Source organism: Populus trichocarpa, chromosome 4 (genome assembly GCF_000002775.5).
Source record: "Populus trichocarpa isolate Nisqually-1 chromosome 4, P.trichocarpa_v4.1, whole genome shotgun sequence".
Lineage (NCBI taxonomy): Eukaryota > Viridiplantae > Streptophyta > Magnoliopsida > Malpighiales > Salicaceae > Populus > Populus trichocarpa.
The window spans coordinates 13640304-13653111 of NC_037288.2; positions in this window are offsets into that span (position 1 = coordinate 13640304).

A 12808-nucleotide genomic window follows, 5' to 3' on the forward strand; every position below is an offset into this window, starting at 1 on the left:
TGGTATAAACAACTTGAAGTACATATAGATGCACCAATTCTTGCAATCAGCCATAATCTTATATCTGACTATCCTCTTAAGGCATCATTTGTCGAGGTTAACCGTTCACTCACCGCAACCATCCACTTCGGATGCCATTAGCCGAAGCTAATCATTCATTTGTCCCAGTCATCCATTCGGATGCCATTAGCCAGAGCTAATCAACCATTTGTCAACATTTAAGCATTTGACAATCTGATATCTATACTAACACAATAAGGTAACATTCATGATAAAGTATTTCATTTTTCAACATTATGAATGTCGCACCCTCCCGAGAGCTCGACGTCGCGGCGACACTTCCTCCGTAGCGGGGATTCGATGTTGGGGTCTTTCTGTTGTGAAAAAGGGAGTCGCCACCTAGTATTATGGTCACTAGGAAACCTAGCTGGTCTTTCAGAGATTCTAAGGCAAGGGACTGGTTGCGTAAAGGGAAGGTTTTAGCACCCCTAGTACGCCCTACCTAAGGTAAGCTGCTTGGTGTTTGATTTGCCTTATAATTGTTATGGTGTTGATGTTCTCTAATCCCATCAGTTTCCTAGGATAAGTCTGCTCTGATGAACGAAATCTAGGGTGCTTTAAAAAACCTATTTTTTGTCTCGTAAACCGTGGAGTAAAAAAATTGAAATGTCCTCGATTATAATCAAGGCTTCTTTCAAGGATTTGTGCGGATTTATTATTCCTAGAAAATTATTTTGGATATTTACCACTCCGGGTTTCTTTATCCAAATATTAACAGTGAATAATAACAAATTATTCCCAATAATATTTTGGATATTCGTCCTTTAAGGATTTCTTTATCCAAACATTAGCGGTGAATAATAGATGAATTCCCCCAAAATAAGATTTTTATATTTTTTGGAATATTGGCCAATACCCTTTGGAGTTTTACAAACATGTTGTAAAATCCAGAAATGCAAGAAAAATGATTTTTGTTGTGTTTAAGAAATCCATGCGAAAACACATTTTCAAAGCTTCAAATATTTGTTTTTTTATATATAAAAAACATAAAAACAATGTTAGGGTATTGGCCGTATGCAGGAAAACAAAACATTTTTTCATTTTATATTTTTTTTTTGATGTCTCGACGAAAACCGGGTATTTTCATACCGAACTTGTATCTTTATAGTACAAAAATACAACCTTGCAGAAAATCACAGATTTTTTAAATACATCTTTGAAGAAAACTTTTTGAATGGGCCAAACCCGGCCCAAAAGGAAAATGGGCCGAAATCAGCCCAAAAATAAAATGGGCCTACCCTCTGCACAGTAACACGTTAATTAATTTTCCAGTACTGTGCACATGCACAGTAACCCGTTTTCACACATTAACAAAGCAAACTGCATGCAAAAGACCACGTTACTGTTCAAGTAAATTAAATTCATTGAACAGTGCAAACACAAAGCAAAAAATTACACAGTGCGGGAGGTTACAGTTCAATCAAAGTAGGCGGATTAACTGTTCAAGTGAATTAATTCACTTGAACAGTGCGGTGAAATGCAGGCAAAGAGAACCTGTTACTGTTCAAGTGAATTAAAACTCACTTGAACAGTGTAAATGCAAAGAAAACCACTGCGCACACAAGGTGAAGAGAACAAACCTGGAGATGAAGAAGCTGTCTGCGTTCGTCCGTTCCCAGTCTTTCCCCCCTGTCCTATGTTGGCGTCGGTTTCCCTGTTTTTTCCTTTCCTCTACGTCTTTGTCACTCTCTCTCCTCGGTTTTCTGCTCTTTCTTCTCCTCTGTTCTGCAAGTGTTATATGTAAAAAAATGGAAGCAAAGCCCGAAAGAGATGATGAGCTGGTGCGGTTGGTGTTGTTGTTGCGACTGCTCTCCCTCCTCTGGTGTGGCTGTTGGGATGAAGGAATGATGAGCTGGCGCGGTTGGTGGTGTTGCTGCCACTGCTCTTCCTCCTCTCTGGTGTTGCTGCGGCTGCCTTTCCTCCTGGTGGTGCTGCTGCTGCTGGGATGGAGGAGATGATGAGGTCGTTGGCAGCGCTGGTGCGGCTCCTGGTGTTGCTGCTGCTGCTCTTCTCCTGGTGCTGCTGGACCGAAGGAAATGGTGAGCTGACGATGGTGCTGCGGAATGGATGTTCTTCCCTCTGTATTCTCTTGCTCTTTCTCCGTTTTCCTGTTGGCTGCTGCTTTGCCTAATACCTGCTCCTGGTCTGCTGGCGAAACCGGTTTAATTTCTTCAGTCCTCACTGTCTGCGTTCGCCTTCTGCTCTCTTGCGTCTTTGTTTTCCTTCCGTTTCTCTTCTCTCCCTCTCCTCCGTTCTGTTTTCCTTTCTCACAGTAACGAAAGGATGAAGGAGAAAAACTCACTCTGTTCTCGTGTTGCTGGAAGGGAAGGAGGGCTTCTGCTGATTCGGCTACTGCGGCTGAGACAAGGTGCAGCTTCGGCTGGTTCTGCTACTGAAGCTGAGGAAGGATATGGCTGCGGAGGAGGTTACAGCTGGGCGAGTGGCTTGCCATGGTTCAGCACAGGTGGTGCTGCTAGCTGCTCTTCCTCCTGGCTTTGCTGCGGCTGCTCTTCCTCCTGGTGTGGCTGCTGGGCTGAAGGAGATGATGAGCTGACGATGGCGCTGCGGCTGCTGGCTGGTCCTTCTGTGGTTTCTTTTGTTTATCTTCTCTCCTTCTGCTCGTCCCTGTTGTATTCTTCCTCATCCATTTGGTCTCTGGTCTTCTTCCCCGTGCTTCCCGTCTTGGCTCTGCTGAGAAGAAAATGGTTGCTGCTGCTGTGGAGTTCGGGGAAGGCTGGTCTTAAGAGAAACTGCTGGATCGTGGAGGAGAATCTGGTGGTGTTGGGAGGAAGCCGACGATGCCTCACGGTGGTCAGGAAGGTGGCGGTGTGCTTCCAAACGGTGGAGGGAGAGAGCAGAGAGAGAGGTTACCGTTCTTCTCTTCCCCTCTGTTTTCCTCCTTTAACTGCCATCCCTTTCGTTCAAAACTTTCCCCCTCTTTTAGTTTTCCAGCCCTCTCTCCCCTTTTCAAAAACTCTCCCCCCCTGGTAAATTAATTGTGAGCGGTATTCATAGGCACAAGTGGAGCGGGGCAGCAGCGTGCGCATGGGGAGCAGGGGACACCAAGCCAGGGCAGCCTGCGCTGCTCCCACGCCTGCGCTGCTCCCCACTCCTGAGGGTCTCAGGCAGCGGCATGCACATGGGAGGAACGTTGTCTACACTATTTTGGTTTTTTCTTTTTATTTTTTTATTTTTGTGGGGATCCAAAAATGGGTTACAACAATGAAAAAGGAAGGTGAAAGTCACCTACCTACTCCACCTGTGGGTTCTTCTTGTCTTGATGATGGTCCGATCCTGACCGCACCACCTAAGACATCAATGGTCATAAATCAGTACATTTGTATCTTTGAATCACATTCGTCACCATACTTATTTCAAGAGTTCATATGCTCACATTCAAGTGTTCCATATTTTACACCATCATGCCATGAATTTATTACTAGCATTTAAGTCATTTCTGCCCGGAAGGCCTATTGTAGAAATCGGTAGCGAAAACTGAACCAGTTTTCACTATAGGCTGCGCAATTCGACAACGAAAATTGGTTCGCTGCAGGCTACCCAATTCGGCAGCGAAACTGTTTCGCTGTTGGCGCCACAATTCCAGCAGCAAATGCTACTTCATTGCAGCCAACACGTTTTGCGGCAGAGAATGCTACTTCGCTGCAGACAACTCAATTTCAGCAACGGGTCACAAATTCGCTGCAAACAGTACAACTTCGATAGCGAATCAAAATTTCGTTGTGGAACACACAATTCAGCAGCGAATGCTAATTCACTGCAGGCAACTCAGTTGCGGCAACGAATCACAAATTTGCTGCAGACAACTCAGTTTCGACAGCGAATCACGAATTCGCTGCAAAACACACAATTCGGCAGCGAATGCTAATTCACTGCAGGCAACTCAGCTGCAGCAGCGAATCACAAATTCGCTGCAAAACACACAATTCGGCAGCGAATCACGAATTCGCTGCAGACAACTCAGTTTCGGCAGCGAATCACAAATTCGGTGCAGACAACTCAACTTCGGCAGCGGATCACAAATTCGCTGCAAAATACACATTTCGGCAGCGAATGCTAATTCGCAGCAGATAACTCAGTTTTGGCGTTTTGGCAGCGAATCACAGATTCACTGCAGACAACTCAACTTCGGTAGCGAATCACAAATTTGCTACATAACACACACTTCGGCAGCGCTAATTTGCTACAGATAACTCAGTTCAGCAGCAAAATCACAAATTTGTTGTAGACAACTCAACTTCGGTAGCGAATCGCAAATTCACTGCAAAACACGCACTTCAGCAACAAATGCTAATTCGCTGTAGACAACTCAGTTTGGCAGTGAAATCACAAATTCACTGCAGACAACTCAACTTTGGCAACGAATCGCAAATTCGTTGCAGAACACGCAATTTGGCAGCAAATGCTAATTCGCTGCAGACAACTCAACTTCAGCAGCGAATCACAAATTCGCTGCAGAACACATGTAACAACCCTGATTTTCTACATTCTTTTTTGCGATACATTGGAAATTTTCAGGTAATTTTTTTTTTATATACAGGTTCCACCAAAAATTCTACCAAAATTTTGGTAGAGTCTCCCCTATACTGGGAGGTCTCAAGTTATCGACATATACCCTGTTTACACTTCTAATATCTCACATCTCATAACTCAATCACGACCCAATCATCCTAGGTCTCAACCCAACTCATTATCAACAACACAACACATCTTATTCAATAACATCATATAATGTAGTTCAAGTGAAAGATTCAATTTCAACTATAAACATGCATGGTTAAATAGGTACTTAGAGTTTCAACCATTAGATTAAAGACATACATTCAAATTTACGGATTGATATTACATCTCAAGTTTTAGGAGACAAGTCTTTTAATTTACAAATAATTTACATGGTCAAAAGCAAAAGATAACTAAACTAGTATCACTTTTGACGCGACCGTGATGGACCTGAAAATAGAAATGAACATGTACACATAAATATAAAAGATAGTAACAAGCAATAACAATGGCAGATAATAATCTCTATGTAATTTCTTTTGATATAAAAAAAATAGGCATAAACCTCTTTTACAACATATATTTTCCATCTATTACCAATATCCATCTAATATCCTATCTTATTTGCCAAGAATAATTCCATCTTGAAAATCTCAACACAACCCAACGGTTTGCGAACACCATCTCCTTATAAATCAATTCTCACTTGATACCAAGATATTCCTCTCTTGGTATCATTAGCTTGTCTCATTCTTTTGGAATAACTAATCAATATTTTCCCTTTCTGAATCTATTGCTAGAAGGTAATCGCCGAAACTAATAAATCTCATTAGTATCATTAGTCTTCTAATATTGGGCTAGACTAATCAATTACATTCATATACCGATATCAATACAACCAATTAGTATCATTAACTATTCCTTCCTCAGAATAGTTAATCAAATCTTATTCATATATGGTTTACCATTAAAGTTGTAGATGTCAAGAACCCTTGACATCATTAGCCTCCTTACCTGGAGTAGCTAATCACACCAGAAATGGTTGTCGATACCAATGTGACCTATTGATATCATTAACTATACCCAGAATAGTTAATCAACTTATCTTTCTTTTCTTTTTTTCACTGAACTAAGAGTAATCATGCCGATGTTAGTAATCTTTACTAACATCATTAGTCACCCAATTGTTCGGGATCGTCTAATCAATTTAAGAAATACTGGCACCGATGAAACCTCATTGATACCATTAGCAATCCAAACCCGGATAGCTAATCAATGCCATTTGATTCTTCCATTCGTACCGAAGCCCTTTCGTTTTTCTTATTAACATCATATGCATTGTAACCACGGTTGCCAAGTATCATTCGCACACAATCTTAGTTATTGACACTACGGTCACTAAGCATCCTTCACATAACTTTGGTCACCTTCATCACAGTGCCAAGTATCAATTTATGCCCTTAGCCACCATCATTATAGTGTTAAGTGTCATTGTAATGTATCCTTAGCCACCAACACTATGGTAACCAATTATTTATCAATTCCCCTCCAATTTCCAAGTCATTGTGTCTACCCAATAACCATATTAGTTAATTTACTCAATATCTTAGTCATATATTAATTATTTTACTCATAACATTTAGAATTTACTACTTCTAACTTCAATCAATTAATTCACATAATCTCTTCAAAACTTAAATATCCAACTAACTTATCTCGATTGCCAATAATTCTGGTAATTTCATATAATTACCCACACATTTGGTTAACCTTCCTCGGTTACCAATAAATCTGGTAATTCCATACGAATTACCCAGCCTCCAGCTAACCTCTTTTGTTACGAATTACCCCATATCCAGTTAACTTCCTTGTTAACCAATAAACCCGGTAATTCTCTTAATTACCCAAGAAATCTGACTAACCCATCTTGATTGCCAAAATCAATCCGGTAATTCCATACGAATTACATAGCATCTGGCTAACCTCTTTTGTTAGCCAATCAATCCGGTAGTTCCATACGAATTACCCAGCATCCAGCTAACCTCTTTTGTTAGCCAATCAATCCGGTAATTCCATACGAATTACTCCATATTCGGTTAACTTCCTTGTTAACCAATAAACCTGGTAATTCTCTTAATTACCCAAGAAATCCGGCTAACCTATCTTGGTTGCCACAATCAATTCGGTAATTCCATACGAATTACCCAGCACCCGGTTAACTTCTTTTGTTAGCCAAATAATTTCAGTAATTTCCCTTAATCAATCCGGTAATTCCATACGAATTACATAGCATCTGGCTAACCTCTTTTGTTAGCCAATCAATCCGGTAATTCCATACGAATTACTCCATATTCGGTTAACTTCCTTGTTAACCAATAAACCTGGTAATTCTCTTAATTACCCAAGAAATCCGGCTAACCTATCTTGGTTGCCACAATCAATTCGGTAATTCCATACGAATTACCCAGCACCCGGTTAACTTCTTTTGTTAGCCAAATAATTTCGGTAATTTCCCTTAAATTACCAATAATTCTCATTTGTAATAATCACTCAACTTATTCATTTGTTTCATTCTTTTAACATCAATTAAATAAACAACACAGATATTTAAGAAAAACTAATAATTACAAAATAAGGTGATGAATCACCTACCTAGAACAGGTGCACGTGCTGCCACTCCATACAATTGTCTAGCCCCCACAGCTTCCCCTGTACCACCAGGGATTCAATTTTTATCAATATCACATCTTCATATAATTCTCATTCAACTAGTATTCTCAAACCAATCACAAGGAATTTTCTTTAAGATCTCATACTCTTACCCATTTTCATGTTTATATTCATTCTTATAATTTTATTATCAAAATCATCACTCAACAGCAATTCCAAGCAAAGATTAAAAATCATCTAATTCCAATCAATTTAGCTTAACCAACCCAGAACACTATCTAGTGTTTTAATCATAACTAAAGCTGTAAAACTCAGTTTTGGGCGTGATTTATCCCTATGAAAGGCTAAAACATAGAAATACAACTTATATGAAGAAACCAACTCCAAATTATTTTGTTTTAAGGCTCAAAATCAACAATCACAATAGCCCCTCCTTTATAGCTAAAATTTTGGACAACGAGATTTTTCCATCCCTTGGAAATCCTTTTCAACTTCCAACTTATTTTCATGCAAAAACAACATCATCCAAGGTCATTTGGCATCATTAAATCACAAATTCAAAGCAATTCTAAAGCAAAACATTCAAACAATTTCCCGGCCTCTACAATATAGCAAGATTAGACCAAAATAAGGAGACTCATTCCTTTTGGGATTTCTCCTAATATTATTATTATTATTATTAATACAACAAAATGATGAACCATTCATTTTCTTTTTCTTTCTCCTCGTGCGATTAAACATATGCGACAAACCTTAACAATTAATAGTCTTAGATCATTATCATAATAACAATTTCACCCTACTAGTTGGAATCCATGACAATCTTCATTAACTAATCAGTTTGCCAAAAGTACTTATGGCTAGCTTTAAATATGTTTTATTTTCCAAATTTCTTTAATTTCAATTCCTTCATGGTTCCACCCCGTTTATATCCACACAACCAATAAGTTAGCTTTCTATTCAACCAACATGTTCACATAGCAATGTTCCTTACTATTCTTACACAATAATCATGCTTCCCCTCATATAAAGAATACACAATTAATCTATGATTATTGTTTAAACTCAACGGTCAGACTACATATCATAGATTTGTGCACAAAATATCTCAAAATCATAATGATCCAACGGTTGGATCTCCCTAGATCTGAATAAAACTGAGATAATCTGAAAATGGACGAGCTACTGTTCAACATGACCGAAACCTTGTCGGAGAATTCGTTTCCAATCTCCACCATCCAGATTGAAGGCAACACCTAGGCGTACTACATATCCAAGAAGGAGTATGATCCAACGGTGGATGGGAGAGAAATCAGCCTGCAACCAAAACTGCCCCGCAGAATTATTTCCTTTTTTCCAGAAAAGTTTTGATGATGATTTCTGTCACACGGATTGTGTTCCTTCAAATCCCTCTGGTCAGTTAATAGAGGAGTGTGAGAAGAAAAACATATTCAAAACTCAGCATGATCCAACAGTGGATTCCAGAGATATGGCCACCAGAGTATTATTGATTCCTCTAAAATCTGCACTTCTCTCTCTAGCCGAATTCTCTATTGTCTCTCACTTTTTTTTTTTTGAACTAGTGGCCTTTTGCTGTTTTAAAAGCACATTTTCCCCTAATTATAATTATGTCCCTCATTTATGCTTTTATGTATTTTATTTTATTTTTTATGTAAATTATCCGGTTTATTACCGTTTCAAAGTAACATCACTAATTTTTAATCGGTTCAGTCCTACCCTTTTCATTGAACAATCCTTTATTATAATGTATTCTTTATTACCTCACTTATTTCCTAGAAATATTTTGTTATTTTTCTCATTATGTTATCCATCAAAACACATTACCAGTTTTTCTGTCCTTATAATTCTAAACCAAAATTCATTTTATAGAGGTCATCTCTTCCATTATATATCATTATTTATCTATTATTTCTAATCTTGGTTTTCATCACTCATTGAAATATTACCACTTTCAGTCTTACGTTTACATGAGGATTTACACATCTGCATATTTAAATTATAAATTTCCAGGGTTTCACAGTCTCCCCTCCTTCAAGAAATTTCATCCTCGACATTTAGGATTTCTACTTATATTTGCGAATATTATTTGATACTTCTTTCTCTCTCTTTTTTTTTCTCCTTTCTGTAACTTGGATACAAGAATCACGTTTTGGATTCTATATAAAAGTATAGGCAATTAAATTCAATAAGCTATTAGCCCAACTCTTGTGTTTGTCTCGAGGAAACCATTTCACCTTATTTTTCCACTGTTGAAGCATGTCATGCTCCCACTAGACACTTTTTATTTTATACATCATTTTATTTCTCATAGATACGTAGTATTCCTATAATTACTTCCCAAATTTATAACATAACTACACCTCAAGCATCACATTTATCTTATCCAATGATTGTTCTTGTTAGTCACACTATCAATGACATCTCCTTCCCAAACAAAAGTATAAGTAACATGTCAATTATCTTAAATATTGTCCACCCCACTAATGAAGTATCGGGCCAACCACCCGAGTCATCCACCATTTAGATGACTTAGACTCAATTTCATAATTTTAGCTTGTCATATTGTCAACTAAATATTTATTTACTTGTTAGTATTTGGTATCGTGGCTAACTAATGTATTGAATACTTTCAAGATCCATCATCCAAGTCCATTACGATTAACATGTAATTCTTGTCATTGTCGTAGTTTTCCAATTACATTTGTATATAACTATTGTTATCGTCAATTTTTAATTAATTTTTTTTCCAATTTCATGTTGCACTCCTTACAGCTTAACAACTATGATTTATCTTAGCTATTTAGTGTTCCAATATAGAAATCCTCATGGTTCCTATAATTTCATACTTAACTACTTGTTCATACCATCATATTTTCACATCTTATTCTTATTTAGAGCTGACACGACCAAAGATGTTGGGCTATGAAAGTGTCAAGTATTTGTTATACCAAGGTTATACCATACGGTTTGGGCTATGAAAGTGCCAAGTATTTGCTGTACCAAGGTTATACAACATAAATCTAGATTAAATATTTAACAAGCAAAGTATTAAGAGTGAATAAGATAACAAATACAAAACATGTTAGTATCAAACATTAAAGTCCATGTTGAGTTTATACTATACTTATTCTTACACCATTAGTGTAACCTTTTCACCTTGACATAATAAACTTAGCTAAACATAATGAAGAAGAGAAACATAAATAAACAAGATAAGAACATAAATAAGATATAAGTTAACTAAGTAAAGGAAAGGAAATGAAAAGCATAAACAAGAGATTAATATAAACAAAACTTCAGCATTACAACAATATAAAGAAAGAGAGCAAGAGCATGATCTTGATCTTGATCTGAAAACCAAGACGCCTAAATGCATGGAAAATGCCTCCTTTTATAGGCCAAAATTTGGAACTATTGATTTGATGACTAATTGTTGAGTGGGTGGCCATATCTTGACTTTGTGACAATCCTTATCTTCTTGTCTGAACAAAACATCATTGATAACATCATAATTTAAACAGACTTAACTCATGAAAGTTCTAGGAAATTGTCTCAACTTTCCAACAAAAAAAGAATTGGTGCATTTGGACTTCTAGAACTCGAGATATGGGCTAAACACTGAACAGTGTCTAGGCTGCAGGACAGATTCAGACTTCTCCGTTGTTGCTACAATTTGGACTTGAAAACGGCCTTTTTAAATCTTGGACTCTATATTAAAGTTTTAGGCCTATTTCTTAGCTTTCCAGCCATTTAAAGCAGACCTAAATCCAAGATCTACAACTCCAGATATGACCCGATGACCGAACAGTGTTCCAATTTGGACTGAACCAACATCTCTTTTCTAAGTTTGGCCCTCTCTTTGTCCTTTCAATTTCAGTACTTAAACTCATCAATCAATCCTTTCATTTATGTGATAGGCATGCATTTAAGATGAACATTTACCATAAATTAAAGGTATCTTATGGTATCAGACTTGTTATTATAAAACATGTTTTAGTTAAGGAGTTATTGATACTTCAAGCGCAAATGATGATATAAAACCTTGATAAAAATACACTTTTAAGTATTAATCAAGAGCCCACCAAGTAACACTCCGTATCTATAATTACTCAACTTCTGTGCACAAACACTCTTAATATTAAGTATTAACTCCTGAATCAACGTTCATTTACATCTCATCGTCAGTGCGTATTAGTTCCCTTCTTTCCCTAAATTCATCTCTTTTCTAGTTTCCTTATTAACTATGTATTTCTACAATCACATATACATACATTGCACACTCGTGACCTCCTCGCCTACTCTTAAAGGTAGCTTGCCAAATTATTTATTTATTATCTTGTATGACGGTAACTTAGTGTCTTACCGTTAGCCCATAACATTCCACAACAGGTATTACATCCATGTTCATGTTTTAACCATTTACTCCTTTAGGTCTACAAAGATAACCACGCTTACAATCCTTAATTCATTCTTGATTTTAGGGTAGACTTCTCATAAGGTAATTTAATAATTCTTTTCATAACCAATTTCCAAGCCTTTACCTCATATCTACGATGCCAAAAATAAACTTGTATTGTCCATTTTGTTATGTACCAAACTAGTTTCCCTTTGAATGTCAAGATAAAGTGTTGTCAATTAGGGCAAGAGTCTAATATGCAGGGTCTTGCTACCATCTTGACATAATCATTTATTAAGTCATTAATCACTAAACAGTCTCGTCTTTATCTGTATGTCATGTCAGATGTTTTAATCAATAACACTTACACCAACATATGATTATGCCTAAACAATCATATATTCACTCTAATATTAATTCATATATGGTTTCATCCCCTCCATTCATATTTCATCAAGACACCAAACACCTTTGTTACATTATTATTTTATTAATATTTCAAATTTATTTTGTTCATGAATCCTTTATTATTATCTAACATATTATCAGACAATGGTTCCACATCTATTATTTGCTACCGATACCACAATCACGAGGTAATAGTTTGTTTCCTTAGTTACCGACTTTTTGCCAACCTAGTATCACTTTTCTTAATTACCACACTTGTGGTAACCAAGCATATATATATGCCATGTCTAGTTCATTCTATCTCAAGATACATGATTCATTATACTTTCAATACTTATAAAGTCTACTGAATCACAACCACGCTCTGATACCAACTGTAACAACCCCGATTTTCTACATTCTTTTTCACGATACATTGGAAATTTTCAGGTAATTTTTTTTTTGAACAGGTGGCCTTTTGCTGTTTTAAAAGCACATTTTCCCCTAATTACAATTATGTCCCTCATTTATGCCTTTATGTATTTTATTTTATTTTTCATGTAAATTATCCGGTTTATTACCATTTTAAAGTAACGTCACTGATTTTTAATCGATGCTTGGACCTTCAGTCCTACCCTTTTCATTGAACTATCCTTTATTATAATGTATTCTTTATTACCTCACTTATTTCCTAGAAATATTTTGTTATTTTTCTCATTATGTTATCTATCAAATCACGTTACCAGTTTCTCTGTC